This window comes from Schistocerca cancellata, chromosome 9 (genome assembly GCF_023864275.1).
Source record: "Schistocerca cancellata isolate TAMUIC-IGC-003103 chromosome 9, iqSchCanc2.1, whole genome shotgun sequence".
Lineage (NCBI taxonomy): Eukaryota > Metazoa > Arthropoda > Insecta > Orthoptera > Acrididae > Schistocerca > Schistocerca cancellata.
In genome coordinates, this window is record NC_064634.1 from 280,049,724 (window position 1) to 280,068,859 (window position 19,136).

General features: G+C 39.9%; 1 long non-coding RNA gene across 1 annotated transcript in view; it reads left to right on the forward strand.

The window, feature by feature from the left end:
- Positions 1 to 268: 268 nt before the first annotated feature.
- The window catches only part of LOC126100917 (uncharacterized), a 193,000-nt gene continuing 174,132 nt past the window's right edge, over positions 269 to 19,136 (forward strand). The window contains exon 1 of the long non-coding RNA XR_007522228.1: positions 269 to 396. This is a non-coding gene — a long non-coding RNA (uncharacterized LOC126100917). The remainder of the gene's footprint in view (positions 397 to 19,136) is intronic.

Sequence of the window (19,136 nt, forward strand, 5' to 3'; positions counted from 1 at the left end):
CCTCGCGGTCCGCTCAACCGGAATGCATTACCATGCGAGGCGTCGGGGCGCCGGTGCGGCGGTAAGAAGTCGTCCAGCCGTGGCAGAGTCGGTGAGCCCCTCGGCCAGTGCGGCATTCCTGGGGGGGCGGGCACTGGAGGTGGCGCAATGCCGCCCCCGCCGCCCCACGAGGTGCGATCTCACGCCGGCGGTGGCGGCCATCTTGCCGACGTCACCGCCACGCGCCGCCGAGCGTCGCATCGCCGAGGCCAAAACAAAGGAGCGGCGAGGCGCGGCGCGGCGCGGCTCCGGAATCCGACTGTCGACGCCTGGGGCGGGCGCCGTCCGCCGTCGGCGGCGCCACCAGTCTAGGGCACCAGCGCGCCACCTGCGAGCCAGGCCGACGCATCGCGACAAGTAAGCCATTGTTGCACATCTGAACTGGCTCCTTGATCACAGCTCTACATTCACTGCAAGATAAAGACCGCAGCCGGTTAGCTTTAACCTCTTCGTTCCCTCTACACATGTGGACCTTCGGTCATTGTTTTTTTTTTTTTTCATCGTAAGTAGGCGTATTTTTCCGCTTATAGAACGATGGTTCGTGAATGAAGAACTTCTAGTTCTTAATTAAAACCAACGCGCACCCACCTTGCAAGGAACGATTCGTGTGTCAGTTTACAGCTGGTCGTACGTAGCAGGCCGGTGTGGCTGAGCTGTTGTAGGCGCTTCAGTCTCGAACCGCGCGACCGCTACGGTCGCAGGTTCGAATCCTGCCTCGGTCATGGATGTGTGTGATGTCCTTAGGTTAGTTAGGTTTAAGTAGTTCTAAGTTCTAGGGGACTGATGACGTCAGATGTTAAGTCCCATAGTGCTCAGAACCAATTGGACCATTTTTTTTTCGTATGCAGGAAATGGTTACTTCTACAAATCTAAAAGATACGTAAATAATTAGTATACTTAAATAGTAGACGTTTTTTCCTAAAATCACCAGCCCCGCCCCTCCCCCTACCCCCAAAAAGGAATCGAAACACAACTCGCAATCTCCCCCCCCCCCCCCCCCCCCCCCGATCACCATCACCAGTCTCCTCTCACATCTCCTTTAAACGTACATTTTCACTAAGTCACACAAACTAACGCAAAAACGTCACCCACATTCACTCTCTACCCTCCCTCCCCCCTAAACACACCTGCCCCCCACCCCAAACGAATCAATTAAAAAATGCAGAAAGGCTATTTTTAGTTTAAAACAACCAAAATGTGGAAACACATGTATCTAATTTGCAGAATAACCACGGAAGATGCTTTATAAATAAAAGCGAAACGCTTCTGATGTAAAATTCTCCTTAATTACATTCCAGTAAGCTCAAAAAGGGAAAACAAATAATGACTGTTTGAACTGAGTGTTTCTGTTTTGAGCCTGACGTTCGCTAACAGCTCTAGACCTTGTATAAATCTTGTTCCTTAGTATGAAATAATCCATTTCCTTAAGCTCCTTGTACGTGGACGAGAGATTGTAATGCCTATTTTCTAATTACAAGTTGGTGTCCGATGATAGAATTCTGATATAACTGTAATTTCTAAGCCCTGCAGCAACGCCTGAAGTATTAACTGATAAGCAATTAGAAGCTCATGTTAATGACAGCAATGGGGAGTTATCTGTTTTTACTAAAGATTGCCCTGCTGAGTTTCATGAAACTGAGTGGCAGACTATAAGAACGTTAAGATGTCGTACCGTTAGGAGAGGAGTATGTCATTGTATAAAGTAAATTCTTCTGATAGCGAAGATGTAGACGATGTAGTAAATTTGAGTAAAAAGCTAAGAAGAGATGCTCTGCAATAAATTTCGGAAGTTAAGTTTTACAATGTTGGCCAAGTGCCAAATCTGTTGAGGCAAGGAATTCTTCAAAATGCAGGAAATCTGGCTGCAATTCGGAGACTAGAGACATTTATGTCAAATGTGAAATGTATTTATGTTACGCGAAAAAAAAATTATTTTCAAGCTTATCATAAGCCGGTCGCATTGGGCGAGCGGTTTTAGGCGCTTCAGTCCGGAGCCGCGCGACTGCTACCGTCGCAGGTTCAAATCCTGCCTCGGGCATGGATGTTTGTGATATCCTTACGTTAGTTAGGTTTAAGTAGTTCTAAGTTATAGGGGAGTGACGACTTCAGATGTTAAGTCCCATAGTGCTCAGAGCCAACCAACCAAGCGTATCATAAAACGTATCGCAAAGATTTATTTTCTGGCAGTAGCAAAATTATTTATTCACAGACGTTATTGTGTGATTATTATTTTCTTGTTTTTTGCAGTTGTTTTAAGGTATCAACACAAATTTGTATTGGAAATCATACATTTGAAAAATATTAACTGTAACAATCCCATTTTCTATTGTATATATAAAAGAATAAAAGGTTTTTTATTAAAGAAATTTGAAACAAATACAAAGCAAATCTTAGTGCCATTTAAGGATAAGTGAATCATGAGGTCCACATATGTGGGCTTTCGTTGATGCCTTACTGACTAATCAAGGAACTTTTTAATTTATATTTCTGTTGTGCTTGTTTATTAGTTTGCTGGAAAATAGGAAAAGAAATAGTCCTGGAACTTTTTAACTTAGGAGTGAAGAGGTTAAATGTGAATGTTATAAGTAAGGCTTGTAAACAGTACTACTATCTTCCATGTTATGACGTAATGCTACTGTATTCCTTACTTATCTCTGGCTTCTGGAATCATCGAAGATGAGCGCGTTTCTACTCTGGCACAGACACCGTATCGCTGCTTAACGTCAAGAATGGCCCACCACCAATGATCACGCGTCGAGTGTGCAGAGAGTAAAAATGGTTCAAATCGCTCTGAGCACTATGGGACTTAACTTCTGAGGTCATCAGCCCCCTAGAACTTAGAACTACTTAAACCTAACTAACCTAAGGACATCACACACATCCATGCCCGAGGCAGGATTCGAACCTGCGACCGTAGCGGTCGTGCAGAGAGTAGACGTCAGGGTTACATACCGAGCGATCGCGCAGAGTCGCGTGTCACATAAATACTGTGAAGAATACGCAAAAGATTACAATTAGGCATTGAAAATGTTACGTTGCATCGTGGGGTAAAAATGATTTAAGGTTCATTTTATTCGTGGAAAGGTGCGCCCAACTTTTAACGAAAGTTGTAAACGAAAGGGCACTATGCTTGATGATTGGTACTTGTCGAAATATGCTGCTGTTCCGACAGATACTAAAAGGTTTCAGTGAACAGTTATTATTTGTTTAATTAATGTGAAAACGCAACGAAGCAACGGTAACTTAAGCAGGAATGTGAAAGAAGCTTAATTGTTAACACAAGAGTTTACGAGTTAAGCCATTGTTAGAGAAGTGTGTTACGTACTAATAAAATAAATGAAACGAAACAATATTGAAAAGTACTGTTAATTTTTCAAAGTGACATTTTCCTGTTTATAATTAAGAAACTAACATTTGCAAAGTATAAAGACATGTATTCGTAATAGGTGCACGGTCAAGTTATTTAGTAACGAAACGTATATTCTCAGTAAAGCTACCAATCTAGAGCTGAACAGCTGCAAAACTGCGTTAACAAACTACCCTAACAATACAGCTATGTTACAGGCTTTAGATTGATCGTTATTGGAACGACAAATTGCTGTAAACAGTCACAATTTATTGTTACTTCCTTACGCGCTTCCAAGGGCTACAGCTCATTTATCAGGTCGATTAATTTAAATTAATATATATATATATATATATATATATATATATATATATATATATATATATATATATATACTGTCTCCCAAAAGTCATACATACAATACACAAAGGCTTTATTCATTACGAAAATCCATTTGATAATTGAGGTGATATGGCGTCATCATCATCATCATCACCACCACCATCATCAGACACACAAAGCAACACCTTGTTGATGTAACCACCGTGCTTTGACTTTCACCATGTTTATCATTGTTTGCTACAATTCATTTCACTGGTAACGCTTTGCAATGTGAATATTCTGCGTTTGCCTCTCGGTTCTTTCCCAGAATTTTTTTCTTCTAAGATGCTATCGATGAAGCTGTTCAATCGAATTAGGTTTCCAGTTACTTAAGGTTTTATTCTCTCTATCAGACTAATCAATGTCTTTTTCTCTTTAATCTCACTTGGATATTCTTTCAATCTAGGAAATTTTCGTGGCTCTTCACCATATCCACATTTCTGCTCTTTCTAATATTTTTCTTTTCCTGTATCCTCAGACTCCCTCCATCACAACGAGAGCTTAAAGTGCTCCAAATGTCTTGATGAAATTCTTTCTTTTTCTCTCTTTATTAACGTTTTCGTCCGTAAATGAATTACGCTTCCTTGTGAAAACTTTCTTAATTACTGAAATTCTTCCTGTAATTCTATTGTCAAGGACTATTGTATTTCCCAAGCAGTAAAAATAATTTATTTGTATTAGTTTTTTTAATTTCTATTTTAACGTTTGCTCTTACTTGCCTGTTCGATTTATCTATCACTACCATTTCAGTTTTTTTTTTTTTTGTGTCTACTTTCGTTATGTAGTTGTCCAAGCATCAGACAAAATTTGCTTAGCCGAAGTAAAATAATTATTACTTCCAACTGATTAGAGTATTTTCTGATTTTAACTGACCTACTATGATCCGATGAATGATTTATTTAGCCCAATAAATTTGGGGCTCTAACTCCACTTTCAGAACAGGCCATCCACCTATTCTGCAAGTTACATACTGGCCTCTTACGGGTTAAGCACAAATTCCTTCCTAAACAGTACGTCTCGCGGGACAGTATGCTGCAGAGAAGGCGTCAGCATTCAAAATCGCTGATAAGACCTTAAACAAATGCACCCAGCAACAATCCTGCTTCAAATCGTGACTGTTATCGCTTCGAAGTTAGTAAAATTCATCATCAATGGATTCTTATAGAATTTACTGGTGTACTTGCGGTATATGGGTGATATGGTGTGCTAAGATGAACCGAAAATACACAGTAAAAGTTACAATATTCAACGAAATTAGCCATAGTCTTATTGACAGCTATGTTGATAAACTGATTACATGAAACGTGGTCTCTAAAGGTCGAAAGACGACGGTGCAACGTGTAAAGAACGACGTTTATCTGTATTTATTTTATTAAAAAACTTGCAACAAGTACTTCAGCTGAGCATCGGCACAACATAGCACTCGCAAACGTGCTGAATACCAACAGGTGGAAGAGCTGAATAGTATGCAGAGATCATCTGATGTACATCTGCGGAAAGTGACATTATTGTGTGGAATTAAAGGAAGCATATACAACGAAAAATTATAAGATGGTTCACTGTCGATAAAATACATTTCTTCAATTTATTCAAAGTATTGGACTGTTGCAGCTTCTGCATCTCCATACATACCTCACAAGCCACTAGTGGGGGCTACATCGCATCAGTATTATTTACTTTTTGTCCCGCATTGACAGAGGGTATAATGAATGACTATATGACTGCGTTTGTCCCTAATCTTCGTTATGTTGTTCTCACTACTGCATGCGAGACGCACAAGCTTTTCCGAATACAGGATCTTCTAATTTATCCAACATGCCTGCGAGAGAATTACCCTGTATTTCTTCCAAAAATTCCCTTTTAAGTTGGCCGAGCACTTTTGCTATACTTTCGCATTAGCCATACTGACCTGTTACAGTCCTAATAACGTCTTTCCAAATTCGTTCGGCGTCTGTAGTACTACTTAATAATGACTCCGACACTCGAAATTAATGTGAATTTAGTTGAGCAGAAAAAATTCTGTAACTTACTATAAAACTGTCACTCACAGTTTGTACATTGAAAACGAGTTCTGGAAAAGTTTTATGATGCATATTATCTGTAGCAAGTTGAGTGCGTGATTCTTTTATCCAGAGTTCAAGATCTGAACGTTGTTCGCCCCGCAGGTCACTAAATGTTTATTTTGAGCTACACGAATTTGTAAAAGAAATATGCATCGCCGTCTGAAGGTAGGCTTAAATCTGAAACCTGATACAGTTAATTAAATTGTTCATTTCACGGAATTATGGCTGTTTTCAGTGTTCTTAACTTAGGAAAAAGGTTGTGAACAGTTTTCGAATTATTCTGGCAGCATTAGCAATATAATTTCTGTCGTTAGAGAATTGTTTAGAGTTACTGTATTCACATACAGAGTTACCAGTAGTCGAATCAAACCTCTTAATTACCTCTAGTAGACCCAGAAGCAGTCGACGATGGCTAGGATGGACAATATCAATGCAGTCTTACCAGAAATATTAAAATAATCTAACAGGACAATTTAAGTTTCAGGGACAAATACATCGTCTGTCAGAGGTATAAGGACTTAGAAATAGCATGGATTCTAGAGACTAATACCACAGTAAAAGAAAAAGGCAGCATCAATAAACAGATATCATTCCACGAAACGTTAAATTTCTAGTAACCAGACGAGATGGAGAAGTGATTAGAATACTGTAACGGGAACGACTGTTCAAATCCCCGTCTGGCCATCATAGTTTATGTTTTCCGTTATTTACCTTAATCTTTTAAGGCAAACGCTGCGATCGTTTCTTTGAAAGGGCACGGCCGGTTTCTTTTTCTGCCTTTCCGTAATCCGAGAGTGTGCTTCGTTTCTAAAGACCTCATCGTCGACTGGGCGTTAACTCTGACCTTCCTCCCTTTAAATTTGTATTAACATGTCGCTAATAGGTTGTCGATATGAAGTAGAGAAATTAATTTCTCTAGGTCTCATTCCTGTAGCAGCTACCCACAGCCACTGGTGACTTATTTCATTGGTCATCTCTAAATTTTCTTTCGGCAAGACAGAGGAAAAAGAGTATTCGACCACTTCAGCTGAAATTCAATTAATCAATCAAAATACAGTGTTTATTCCAACTGCACAAGAAAGAGAATAAGATTCTTTGACTACTGCGTATCGTAGCACCACTAAAGCTTGTATTAAACGATTAGAACTTTGAGAAGATCATTAAAATCCAGAAAGATATTGAGAATCTTTAGAGCTTTAAGTTAACACTTTTATGGAACTAAATTGGTACATGAACATTGACAGTACAATGAGAGAAAACCGTCGTCTTTTTATATAATTTAAAACATGTATTAATAAATATCTAACTGTTATTTGGAAAGTCGGGCATGACAGAGTTTTACGAATTGTCTGAATATGAAACTGCTGATGTCGGTTCACATGAGTAAAATTCCGCGAGTCGAACTACAAGCGACACAGCTGCGGAATATGTCGTAAACACTAATAAAATTAAGGAGGTGCCTTAATACCTACAATTATATACACGCTAAGAAATTAAGATTGTTAAGGTTATGGTAAACATTCCCACATTAATTTATGAAACTGTCTGCTTGCAAGACAATGTTTTGAGGAGTCGCACACATTGTCATCAACGTTATCCGTTCGCTAACCGCTTGCTTAGCACGTAACGTTTATAGACGCGCTACAGGGAAAAATTAATCCATGCATACTGTTTTTACTTTCACGTCGGAGGTTATTCCTACATACTGTAGCAGATTTTAAGCTACATAATCAGTTTTACAAAACACGAAGATTTATTTCCTAGGATTTTCAGTAACCACTCTTTCAAAAGACCATTCAATACCACTATAAGGGCTAGACATCGTTCAATTATTTATGCTGTTGCGATGATGCTGGACGTGTTGCTTTTTGAAACAACAAGGGAAATTCTGTGCATCAAATGTTTTGATCCAAAACGTGATTTAGTAGATTTAAAAATAAACATGCGTAAGAGTATCCCAATGATTTATTCTGCGCTTGTAAAAATAAATTTATGACACAATGGTTCAGATGCAATTCTAAAACGTCTATGACATCGGATTACTGTGTACTGTTGTTGATAAATGTAACGATCCTGCTCCTGTAAAATACAACCTCTGTTCTATATTAATTATCTTTAATAATATGTCTGGCAATCCTCATTGTCACTTTTAAATACACTGCTTTTAAAGTCAACGTTCTTACTTTCTTTGTGAATAATTCTTTCGTTGCACTATCTTTTATTAATTAGTTCCAATATTTTTCACAGTGTTAATAGTATACGTCGGTGAAATATACTTTTAGGGTAGATTCCTTTCACGTTTCTTCCGTTCAGTGTAAGAAACATCGCTTCTGTCGACAGCTGAATGATTACCGTTTATGGATAAACCAAATTACAACATGCGAATCAAATCTCTCTTTGAGTGTAGAGTCTAGATTTTTGGCCCATGCGAAATGTTTCCGTGTAAAATAGCAGTAGTTGTAGTACTACACATTAATGCTACCACCTTACATAGTTACATATTCTCTCTGTGCCTCTGCAGTTTGTGAAATAGGCAATGACCGACATATATGAACTTGTAAGTCCTACTCCTCACGTAAATTTAGGGACGAGGGCACTTCATGCAAAACCGTTTTAAAGGGACCATCTTCTCATACACTAAAATAGAAGGGTGCATATCTAGTCAAGCGCACCAATACATTCTTATCAGGATATAAAAAAAAGGAACAGTTATTCAAAACGCGCTTTCAGAAACAGGTATTAATTTCTTATTTAACAAACTTGTTTAAAATAACAAAAATAATTAAAACATCACCTCTGTACGAGGTGGATAAGGACTCACTATTGTGTCGTAGTTACTTTGATTGGTTTTAAATTACATTTTTACAAACTGAAGTAATTTATGCATTGTATTGGCGGTCTCAGTTCCAGCTCTCTCTTATGCGCCTCTATAAGTCGGAATCAGTTTATTCGTTCCCCCAGAAAAGATATGTTGCTTTGTACCATTAAGCACGAATCTATCATCTCAAGAATTTTCATAAAAAAGACGTCGTCCGCAGCTGAAGAAACTGACATAGTCGTAGTTAGTCTCCTAAAGAAAAATCATGTAACCCAACGTGAGTCGTTGGCATTAATAAACAGAAAATGAAGTAATCAGTCCTTGTAAACTGATTTCAATTAACATAGTATAATATGTTTCCCTATTAAACTGATGTATTTACTTGGCAAAAATTGTTGTGAGATATGGTCCCGTAATAGGGATTACGTGTAACACTTCTGTCATTCCTAGCCCCTTGTCTTCTCCACATGCACAGAGAAATCTGATCTTCTATAGGTGCTCATTTTACGAAGCATGAATAAATAGTTCTTTAGAAAACAATTTTTGATGTTGCTAAGCAACAGTCATACCATAATTTTTAAATGAACATACCTCATTTGACTGTATTGTTGTTTATTTAAGTAAGACCCAGGTTTCGACGCTTTATGCCATGCTTGATGTCCTGCAATATACAGGGTGTATCATAATTAATGTCGTAAACGCATACAGTTGGAAGTACACGATACTAGAAGCAAAAAAGTCTCAGTAATCATAGGGACGAAAATGCATTCCTTCAGAGCTATGAACAATTTTTCATCTTCGATACAGTGAAGCAAATCTCTTCTACTGCAAGCTCTTTGATTTCCATATTTTGGGACGTGACCAAAACAAGAAAAAAATGCCCAGTAAACATGTGACCGTAGGAGCTATGAGCACTTGTTCATCTCCGGTACTTTGGAGCACAACTCTTCTAATGAACAAGTGCTCATAACTTTTAAGGTATACATTTTAGACCATATATTTACTGGAAATTTTTTCTTGTTTTGGCCCATATTACCACTTCCCAAAATATGTAAAGCAAAGAGCACGCAATACAAGAGATTTCCTTCACAGTATCGAAGGTGAAAAATTTGCTCGTATCTCTTACGGTATGCATTTCCGACCCTATGTTTGCTGAGACTTTTGTGCTTCTAGTATCGTGTACTTTCAACTGTATGCGTTTACATCATTAATTATGATACATCTTGTACGTCAATGACACAAACTGAATCACCTGAAATGGCATAAAAGAAGGAAATCTGGTTCGTAATTAAGTAAACAACACTACGGCATCATTATAGTCGCTTTCGTAAAAAAAGAATAAAAAACACTTTCTCGTATAACACGCATGGCTAAACACGCTAGCTGCGCAAAAAAGCTAAAATGCCAGGATTTCATGCAGTGAATAGTAACTTTCATTAACATTCTGTGTTGAATTTCTAATGACACAGCGTGAATAGGTAAAAAAATAGGATATTTAAAGCTGTATATCATTTTACTTTCTGTGAATAACTAACTCATTAGAACTTTATTTTGTCGAATTCATAACTTTAGAACGCAACATTTTTTATTGACGTTAAAATAGCTTGTGGAAGTAACGTCATTAATAAGTTACTTTGCTATAAAGTAGTACAAGTTTCAAAAAAGAAAAAATTATAATTCCACCAGCCGGCGACAACATCCACAGACGAACCAATATGTTTTAAAAAACTGAAAATGTTTTAATCAGTGCGTGATACACATACCCAGACCGAGACAACGGAAGGAAAGTGAGCACTTAATGAATGGAAATAAGCTACATGAATTTGTTTTTATCTTAGAGAACATAAATGACAGATTTCACCCGGAGAATTCGGTTTGGATTGCGACAGAAATGCAGAGTGACTCGCTGGAATAGAGAACAGGTTTCCCAAACAAAGTACGATGCCCATTAGCATTAAGTCAGGTGAATGGCGAAGAGAGATTTTCGGCACCAATGGTAACGTGTTACAGCAGCAGCAGCAGCCACTGGCCTTTGGAGGAGTGCTTAAGCCGAGAACAGGGGACATCAATTTCTGCCTCTCTGTAGCGGCGGGAGAATAGCTTACTGGGGCATGAACCAAATAAAGCACTTTGCATCGAGAAACAGAACTAAATAACCAACGGGAAGCATTTTGTATTGTTTTTTTCTGTCGTTTGCTGGTGCTGAAACCTTACGTTTGTTTGATATTCACTTGGGTTGTCTGCAGTAAACTCCTTCTGTATCTGGCACCTAGTAACGAAATGCAAGATTCCTGGAAGAAAAGAGTTTGGCAGCACAAATGTGCCAAGTTCGACAAAATGCTGTAGATGTTGTTAGTTGAGGTATTAAATGTCATTAATATTGCCCAGACGACTTTTCTGCTTCGCTGACGTAAGTTACATCCCTCTGTCGCTAGAGAGCCCCGAAATGTAGCGTGTAGAATGGCGGTGTGTATCGTAACAACGTCGGTGCGTGAGAAAGAGTGTGCTGTGAACGTGTTTCAAACCGCAGAAGAGTGGATGAACCCTTCGTTCACACGTGAAGCATTACAACGTTAGAGCACTGCTACATCTCCAGCAATCCGACGCCTTTGGTACATTGTCATCGATTACCCTCCATACACTCCTGGACTTGGTCCCACCGATTTTCACCCCTTTCCAAAACTTAAAGAACGTCTTCGAGGACTTCGCTTTGATAGCGAGGAAGCCATGTAAGCAGATGTGAGGTTGTGTCTCTCTCAACAAAGTCAAACATTCTACAGTGATGGTGTCAACAAGCTGGTCTCTCGTTGGAAGAAATGTGTTCGCCGCCAGGATGACTGTATTGAGAAATAAGTAGATACACATGAAGAATAAAGATGCAGATTCTTAATCGAGTTTGTTTTATTTAAAAAGCTTTAGTGGCCGAGCGGTTCTAGGCGCTTCAGTCTGGAACAGCGCGCCCGCTACAGTCGCAGGTTCGAATCCTACCTCGGGCATGGATGTGTGTAATGTCCTTAGGTTAGTTCGGTTTAAGTAGTTCTAAGTTCTAGGAGACTGATGACCTCCGCTATTACGTCCCATAGTGCTCAGAGCCATTTAACAATTTTGACATAAAATATTCGGAGGTATTACTCTTTACCACGCCCTCGTACTTGTTTAAAAACCGAGTAAGATTTATGTGAAATCAGTAATCATTCAGGATATGTGTGCAGTGATGTTACGAACATTTTACTCTGTCGGTGCAAATGAAACGACTCTGCACTCGCCGCTAAGGAACGGCGTATCCTGTCGACGACAGAATCATTACTGACGGGGCACAAATCCGGATTGGGGAAAGATGCGGAAGGAAACCGTTCTCGTCTTTGTCAAAGTAACCATGCCACCATTTGGCTTCAGAAATTTTGGTAAACAAAGGGAATTACAAATTTGGTTGGCAGACGGGGCTTTGAACTGCTGTTCACCCAAATGCGAAGTTAATGTCCTAACCACTGAAGTTCACAACAGGGAACTCGTTGAAATGTTGCTACGAGTCTGCCACTCTCCCAAGAATATTTCGTCAAAGGAGCATATTTGTTTTAATAGAAGGCGCACAAAGCATACCGCCGACAGTTGCACTATTGAACATATCATTCATGCCAGCTTCCAAATGTTACACTAAGATTTCTTTGCCACCCCTTGCAATGTGTTACTCAAGTTTCTCTGCAGTTTTATCCATTCATCAGCATTAGCACTTCATGTGTCATTGTGCTCTAAACCCTATGTGAGACGCATTTAGGGGTTATGTCCCAGTCTTGAGCAGAAATTTTCATTACGTCTGCTCCTTTATCTTCACAAGCACAATCCGTTCTTCGCAATACTTGTTTCTTAGCCGTGTATGGTTATACTGTGTGTATCAAGCAACAATACCAGAAGAAGATCTATCATATATGATATTCGTCACAAAAGAAATCCACTTGAAAGCCAATAAAGCGTCGTGTTTCCCCATCTTTCGCGACAAATTGCATGAATGAACTGACAGTCGTGACAGTAGACTCTGTCATCATCTTCCTAATGATGACAATTCATTCTGTGGTCGATATACAGATAGGTCTATGCCACAAAGTCGGCCCGACTGTCCGTGCGTTAACTTTTCATCCGTGATATATGTCGGGGAAAAATAAAAAAAATTGTTTACCATGTGAATAATGTTTTCATGATGACGTTTCTGAAAGCATTTGTCTAGAGTGTAGTGTAATTTAGCACTACAGACAAGAAAATTGTAGAATCTTTGGAAATGTAATGGTACAGAAGAATACTAGGGATTAAAAAAGTAAGTAATGACCAGGTTCCGGATCAAACTGGAGAGAACAGAAATTCATGGTAAAACTTTACCAGTTCTGGGATATATTTGATAGGACACCCTCACAGGCTTGAAGGAGTAGTTAGTATGGTAATAGGGGTAAGCGTGCAGGCTACAAATTGTAGTGAGGGACCAAAACGAGACTGCAAAAAGCAGGCTCAATTGGATGTTTTGCAAAGATGAAGATACAAGGGATAAACTATAGTGGAGATCTGCATCAAAGGAGACGAGCCATTACACTTGTTAGCACACCGGACCCTTATTCGGGTGGACGACGGTTCAAATCCGCATCCGGCCATCCAGATTTGGGTTTTTCGTGATTTACTTAAAATCGCTACAGGAAAATGGCAGGATGGTTCCTTTGGAAGTGGACGGCCTGTTTCCTTCTCCATCCTTGACACAATCCGACTTTGTGCTCCGTCTCTAATGACTTCGACGTCGAAGAAACGTTAAACCCAATCTTTCTTCCTTTCTTCCTTCCTGCATCAAACCAGTCTTCGGAATGATGACCACAACATCAAGAAGAATCCTGGCAGAGCCTAAACTTGACACGTGCTGTTAGACACAAATAAATAAATAACTAAAGAAAGTAAATAGTCAGGATAGTAATGATGATGTACCATAATTCGTTGAGTTTGATCGGAAATCCTGGTTTGTAGTAAGCTGGTTTGCACACAAGGTCTTCCATTTTATTTCTGTATTCAGTCCGCGCCAGAAGGGAAAGAAGTAAAATAATGGCTTACGGCGGATCGTGATGTGGAAGCGGTACTATTCTCCCCTCATAAGTCCGTCCATGCAGCGCCGGCCAGCTCCGAGACAGTTTTAACGTTCGTCCGTGCGCCGGCGGGCGACTTTATGACAGCGCGTTAACTACCTCAATGTGTTTGCGTGACTCGTTAACAGCGGGGCGGGAGGATTTATGTCGCCAGAGGCAGGGATCAGAACCCACGCAGCGCGCTGCCCGGTCGCACTTGCCGCGATGCTCGCTGCAGTTGAATGTCACACGAGGGAATCTGAGCCGATCCTCACGTCGCAGCAATTCCTTCAAGATGTGAAGCTATGCCGGACTGAAACTTTTGTCGTAGCGTAACGGGGACGCTGCTTACATATCACTTTATGAGACGATGTGTACAGGTAACAAGCGACTGTCAAACATCATAGTTTGCCACTACAAACTATAAAAACACGATTACCGTACCACAAGGAACTATGTTAGGGCCAGCCATTTAACTTCACATTCGCCCGCATCTCGTGGTCGTGCGGTAGCGTTCTCGCTTCCCACGCCCGGGTTCCCGGGTTCGATTCCCGGCGGGGTCAGGGATTTTCTCTGCCTCGTGATGGCTGGGTGTTGTGTGATGTCCTTAGGTTAGTTAGGTTTAAGTAGTTCTAAGTTCTAGGAGACTGATGACCACAGATGTTAAGTCCCATAGTGCTCAGAGCCATTTCATTTCTTTTAACTTGACGAACTGTAATAGGAAAGAACTGCAGCAGTGTCAGGTATGTAAGTAGCTTCGTATATCATCGTACATCATCGTGTAACTAACTACACAGAAATGGAAGGAAGGCAAAACAAAGAAGAAAGAAAACAAGCACTTCCAGCGGTAGAGGCTGGAAACTCGACTTTCATTTCAGTAGAAGCAAGTTGCTTTTTCTTCTTACTACTTATTTCAGGTATTAAGTTGCGAATCTATTCCTTCTTCGTGATAGCTACTTTCCTGGATTCTCTCATTTGTGGAACACTTTAAATTCGTCCCTAGATGGTACTATTTCTCAATTTCTCTTTTATTGTCACATGGTATAGCAAATTAAAAAAAATTTAAAAAAAAACTGAGCAGCCTACTTATTTTTTCTAGCTTGTTTATTCGATGTACAGATGTACAGATTCACCACCAGAAGTGAACACCATGTACAGAGCAAGTATCATTTTCTAGGTTCCTATTTTTCTGTTTCTTTTTGTTTGTTTCTTGATGTTCCGCCTACTGTGCTTTATACCATTTACTTACTTTTTATTGATGCTACTTTCGTGTTCCTAGCTGATAACACACTGTCAAACGACACAATAAGACAGTTTTTCTACGAGCAACCTTCTTCAAATGCAACAGATGCTTTTCTCTAAAAAACTTTTGATTTCTTTCCTGAAACTTTAAAATTATGGGAAACCGAGGCAGGATGGAACCACGGAACTATGGGTTTATTTTGACTGCAAAGTGGTGAACTCCAGAATCACTTTTAGGAAATGTTACCCAAGTGAAAAGGCTGGTAAAAAGCGACTGTAGAAGTGTAACTTTGATTGTATTGCCAGTAACATGTTTGCCGCTGTTTTTCGCGTGCATATTACAATATTAGTATTTCTTTATCTGAAACGTAAGCGAAAAGGCTTTTTCTACTAGTTTTAGTTTCCTTAAACTATCAAAATGCGTGCTAGACCATTTATTTTAGTGCTTTCAGAGAATGTTTATTTTTCAAAGTGCTTTGTGTGTTTTGAACTCTACCTAAACTGACAGGTCGGGGCGGAACGGATCGGGACAGAACGGTACCTCAGACTGTAAATTTCAATCACCAATTTTCTCCACTGAATGCGAAAATATTTTGTTAGTGCCCTTCTACATAGGAAAATGTGATCATTGTAATGAAAGAAACTAACTCAGAGCTCACACAGTAAGATATAAGTCTCCCTTTTCCCCACGTGCTGTTCGAGAGTGGAAAGTTAGAGAAGTAACTTGACAGCTGTCCGATGAATCCTCTGCCACGCAATTACTTGTGAACTACAGAGTGGTCATGTATACTTAGGTATAGATGTAGACATCCACACGCCTATTATTGAGCCTTAATATTGGAAATATGCATACTTCGCCTTTGCGACGGATTGAACTGAGTTGAGGACAAATTCAATGAGGTGTCTGAATTTCTGTGGAAGACTGACAACCCGTTCTTCATCAGTGACCAAATCCACAGTATGTAGTAATGTTGGACGTTGGGATGTGGAGTGGACATCATAATTCATACCAAAGGTGTTCCATTGTTCAGCTCAGGATTCTGGGTGGCCTAGTCCATTTCAAGAATATAATTGTCCACAGATCATCGTCACACAGCTGCTGCTTTCTACCAGGTCCACTGTTATTCTCAGCCTGCCGGAGTGGCCGAGCGGTTCTAGGCGCTACAGTCGGGAACCGCGCGACCGCTACGGTCGCAGGTTCGAATCCTGCCTCGGGCATGGATGTGTGTGATGTCCTTAGGGTAGTTAGGTTTAAGTAGTTCTAAGTCTAGGGGACTGATGACCTCAGATGTTAACTCCCATAGTGCTCAGAGCTATTTGAACCATTTTTTAGATCGGCGTCAAAAAAATATTTTCGCACTCGGAGGAGGAAGTTGACTAAAATTTAGTGAGAAGATTTCGCCGCATCGACAAACGCTTTTGTTTTAATTATGTCCACCCCAAATCCTGTATCATGGTCGTGACACCCTCTCCCATATTTCTCTATAACACAAAACATGCTGCCGTTCTTTGAATTTTCCCGATGCATTTCGTTAATCCTATCTGGTTACGATCCAAGACCGCACAGCAGTACTCCAAAAGAGGACGGAGAAGCCTAGTGCAGGGAGTCTCTTTAGTAGATATGTTGTCTCTACCAAGTGTTCTGCCAATAAAACGCAGTCTTCGGTTCGCCTTTCTCACAAAATTTCCTATGTGTTCTTCCCAATTTAAGTTGTTCGTAATTGCAGTTCATAGGTATTTAGAAGAAGTTACGGAATTTACATTTGATTGATTTATTGTGTAATCGAAGTTTAACGGACTCCGTTTAGTAATCACGTGGATGATCTCACAGTTTTCATTATTTAGGGTCAATTGACGATTTTCTCTCCGTACAGGCATCCGTTCTAGATAGTTTTGCAATTTGTTTTGATCTTTTGATGATTTTACTAGACAATAAATGACGGCGTCTTCTGCAAACAATCTTAGACGGCTGTTCAGATTATCTCCAAAATAGTTTGTATAGACAAGGAACCGCAGAGCGCCTATAACACTACCTTCGGGAACGCCAGAAATCACGTCAGTTTTATTCGATGACTTTCCGTAAGTTACTACGAGCTCTCTGACAGTAAATCACATATTCAATCCTATAACTGAGATGATATTCCATAAACACGCAATTTGATTACAAGTCGCTTAGGAGGGAGGAAGGAAAAACAGAAAGGTGGAAGGAGTGTATAGAGCGTCTATACAAGGGCGATGTTCTTAAGGACAATATTATAGAAATGGAAGAGAATGTAGATGAAGATGAAATGTCGAAACAAGGCACAGGGAGTAGACAACATTCCATTAGAACTACTGACATCCTTGGGAGAGCCAGTCCTGACAAAACTCTACCATCTGGTGAGCAAGATGTATGAGACAGGTGAAATAACCTCAGACTTCAAGAAGAATATAATAATTCCAATCCCAAAGAAAGCAGGTGTTGACAGTTGTGAAAATTACCGAACTATCAGTTTAATAAGTCACTGCTGCAAAATACTAACGCGAATTCCTTACAGACGCATTGAAAAACTGGTAAAAGCCCACCTCGGGGAAGATTAGTTTGGATTCCGTAGAAATGTTGGAACACGTGAGGCAATACTGATCCTATAACTTATCTGAGAAAATAAATTAAGGAAAGGAAAACCTACGTTTCTAGCATTTGTAGACTTAGAGAAAGTTTTTGACAATGTGGATTGGAATAGTCTCTTTCAAATTCTGAAGGTGGCAGGGGTAAAATACAGGGAGCGAAAGGCTATTTACAATTTGTACAGAAACCAGATGGCAGTTATAAGAGTCGAGGAACATGAAAGGGAAGCAGTGGTTGGGACGGGAGTGAGACAGGGTTGTAGCCTATCCCCGAAGTTATTCAATCTGTATATTGAGCAAGCAGTAAAGGAAACAAAAGAAAAATTTGGAGAGGGAATTAAAATCCACGGAGAAGAAACAAAAATTTTGAGGTTCGCCGATGACATTGTAAATCTGTTAGAGACCGCAAAGGACCTGGAAGAGCAGTTGAACGGAATGGACATGGTCTTGATAGGAGGATATAAGATGAACATCAACAAAAGCATAACGAGAATAATGGAATCTAGTCGAATTAAATCGGGTGATGCTGCGGGAAGTGTCAGGAAGTCGTTTCTGAAAGTATTTGTATGGAGTGTAGCCATGTATGGAACTGAAACATGGACGATAAATAGTTTAGACAAGAAGAGAATAGAAGCTTTCGAAATGTGGTGCTACAGAAGAATGCTGAAGATTAGATGGGTAGATCACATAACTAATGAGGAGAGAAGAGAAATTTGTGGCACAATTTGACTAGAAGGAGGGATCGCTTGGTAGGGCATATTCTGAGGCATGAAGGGATCACCAATTTAGTATTGGAGGGCAGGGTGGAGGGTAAAAATCGCGGAGGGAGACCAAGAGATGAATACACTAAACAGATTCAGAAGGATGTAGGTTGCAGTAGGTACTGGGAGATGAAGAACCTTGCACAGGATGGAGTAGCATGGAGAGCTGCATCAAACCAGTCTCTAGACTGAAGACCACAACAACAACAACAAGAGGAGGAACGGTGTCAAAAGCCTTCTGGAAATCTAGAAATACGGAATCAATTTGAAATCCCTTGTCGATAACACTCAACACTTAATGTGAGTAAAGAACGGTGTTTTCTAAATCCATTTTGACTATGTGTCAATAGACCGTTCGCTTTGACGTAATTCATAATATTCGCACACAATATACGTTCCAATATCCTGCTGATCATCAACGTTAATCATATGGGCCTGTAATTTAGTGAATTATTCCTATTACCTTTCTTGAATATTGGTGTAACCTGTGCAGTTTGCCAGTCTTTGGTTACAGATCTTTCTTAGAATGAGCGGTTGTATATGATTGTTAAGTATGAAGCTACTACGTCGGCATAATCTGAAAGTTACCTAATTGTAATACAATCTGGACCTGAAGACTTGCTTTTACTAAGTGATTTAAGTTGCTTCACTACTCCGAGGATATCTACTGCCAAGTTACTCATGTTGGCATCTGTGCCTTATTTGAATTCTGTAATATTTACTTCGTCTTCTTTGGTGAAGGAATTTCGGAAGGCTGTGTTTAGCAACACTCCTTTGGCAGCACTG